The sequence below is a fragment of the Etheostoma cragini genome, chromosome 10 (genome assembly GCF_013103735.1).
Source record: "Etheostoma cragini isolate CJK2018 chromosome 10, CSU_Ecrag_1.0, whole genome shotgun sequence".
Classification (NCBI taxonomy): Eukaryota; Metazoa; Chordata; class Actinopteri; order Perciformes; family Percidae; genus Etheostoma; species Etheostoma cragini.
Window position 1 is genome coordinate 5,421,357 of NC_048416.1, and position 2,922 is coordinate 5,424,278.

Consider the following 2,922-nt stretch of genomic DNA (forward strand, 5'->3'; position numbering starts at 1 on the left):
ATTCCTTATCAACTGAACAACAATAATCTTGAATTTAATTTACGCATGGGTACCTGAAGTTATTTAGCTTTGACTCTGTTTTCACATCACTGGCACTAGCCTGTGAAGGTATTCAGTTATCTAGTCACAGCAAGCATAATGTTGTCAATGAGCCGTAACATGTGAGCCTTCCCATTTGCAAAAGGGAATTTAAGCATGTCTTTAAGACAACAACTAAATCTAATTTCAAAGCATGAATTATTTGTTCAATGAGAAAAGAGACACCTTTCACCTTGATTTCAGTTTGACAGAGGTTACATTCAGCAGAATTGGTTGAAAAACAAGTAAAATAAAGTTATCAAACTAATTTCTTTATAAAGAAGATATTGTCTGTCAGATGACAGACATTTGAGGTTAAAAACAATTCTATTTTTTATGTGGACCTGCACTGTCTGACAAACATCCATCACTACTCAAAGAAAGAAATCATGTGTGTAGGAAGTGAGCATCTGCTGAGGGAATGAGGAATGAATGGATCCAAAGAAAGTGGTGTCCATTTGAACGGATGGGGCTCCAGCAATCACTGGGAGACAGATGGAACAGCACTTAAAGCAGCACGGTCCAGACTCTTTCGATACACACTGCATGATTCACCAACCTATTTTATAGTTTATTAAGATGTCAGAAGACTAGAGTGAACCATTCAAAAACCTATTTATAAAAGAGCAAGTGTCACTTGACGCATGGCACATTTCTTGATATGAGTAAAGAAGAATTTCTAATATTAAATTAATTGCATAATGGTTGTTTGTTTTATTGTCATGCATAATCTCGACAATAATACAATTTATGGACATGTTTTAGTGGATGATGAGGTTAGTTGATTCTTTTACTTTGTTCTCTGTCTCTTTCCCCTGCCCTTCCCCTTCCCTTTGTTAATGCAAAGAGTGTCTTATTTATGCAAATAAATGTTCTCTAATTGATTAACTTAATTTTGCTGGTCTTCTTTGTCTCCAGCTTTCACTTGTAACCAATTTTCTGGGAAATAAGGAAGGAGAAAAGGATAATATTGTCTCTTCAACTTCTTTCAATCAATATATAATTATTCTAAAGCAATGAGGCAAAGTTGAGTAGAGCTTTCACAGCTGTGGAAATGTTCTGCTTCACTCTCAGACTCCACAGAAACTGTAGTTCCCCTCTCTAAGACAGTTTAGATATTCTTTTACTCGTCCGTATTCATCTCCCATTGGTTGGCTGGGGCCAGTTCCTTTGGCCCCCTGGTGTCGCTCAAGCGTGTGCACGCTGCTTGGTGTTCTCCTGGTCCAACTGTTCTTCATTCGCTCCATAGAGAGGAGCGTACCTATAAGTCATGTAACTCTTACATGACTTCTCACATGACCACACTTATGACAGTTGTTTCACAACCTGTGTCTCTTATCCTGTCTCTGTGTATTTTATACTTTTCCACTGTCCTATACTCATTTCAAAACCAGCTCATCATGTGTTAAAAGTAAGGGTAACAACATCTAAACAAGCTTACACACATATTGCAAAGAGCACCTTTGATTATCTAATCCATCTTACACACATATTGCACAGAGCATTGATTATGTTTTCAAGCATTTACACACACATTTGACATGAGCGGTTACACTTGTTCCTTACCTACACCCACATGTCCCTAAAAAACATGTAACACAACAACTACTGTATTTGAGCCGATCTGCACATGAACCCAAATGACCCAAAAAGTGCAAACTTGATGTCCATTAAAGTAGCACAATTGTCAGTAGAGAGAAGGACAGAGACGGCCAAAGCGGTAGTCTGTATGTGTTTGAAAGAGGAAGCAAGTGGAAACAAAGGTGGGTTGTAGGCAGTTTTTCTAAGCAATGTTTCAGTAAATTGTTAACTCTGACTACTCAGAATGCTGCTTTGTCATATTTTGACCTGCTTGGGACTTTATACTACATGCAGTCCTACCACGCAGGTACCTTACACACAGACATCAGTTCAGCTCTGTTACTGCTCTGTGATAACATTTGTGGCCAGCGTAAATGCGCAACAACTCTGTCCAGCGATGAAGGTCTGGCATTATGCCGGCTTTGTTTAATTACATAAAACCAAGCAAAGGTGGAATAATGCGTCGGCGTCTAGTGAATGTGAGTTGCATGCTAATCTGACCGACCTACAAATTGTCCAACTCTCTCCATTACATGTCAACAACTGCTTGTCAATTCACAGCTTCCCACATTGTCTCCCAGTCTCATTCTCAGTCCCAGATAGATGAAAACAGAGGTCTGAAGATTTCAAAACCAAAAAAGCCACGGGGCCAGGCCACATCAGTCCAAAGGTTCTCAAAGCATGTGCTGGGCAGCTTGCAGGGGTTTTCTACCTCTTTAATATTTCCTTGATTTTGATGGAGGTAGAGATGGCCTAAAACCATTTTTTGCCTTCCAATAGTGATTCTAATATCTAAACTTGCATATCGGCCGATGCCAAGCACTGATCGATAACAATGTGTAACAATGTGTCGATGTGACGATAACAATGTGTCATATATTTTATTAGGTTTTAACTGTATACTGCTATCCCTGTATGGATGATATGGGATTTCTATCTTTGTTGTCATTCTGGTTCAGGTTAAACTCTTTGTAAACCATGAAGAAGCACAAACAATGAATGCAGCAGAACTTTTTTTAACAAAGGGTCTTTGTATGTGGTTCAAAAATAAGTGTTCAGTATTTAGGATTGTGGACCGTCAGCAGCAGGAACCGACTGAGCAGCACGGCAAAGCTTTGCTCACTGGCCAATGAGCAGTCGCAGCTTCCGGGTATAGAGCTCCGCTTCTACCGTAGCTCCGAGTTCCTATACAGTGGTGTGAAAAAGTGTTTGCCCCCTTCCTCATTTCCTGTTCCTTTGCATGTTTGTCACACTTAAGTGTTT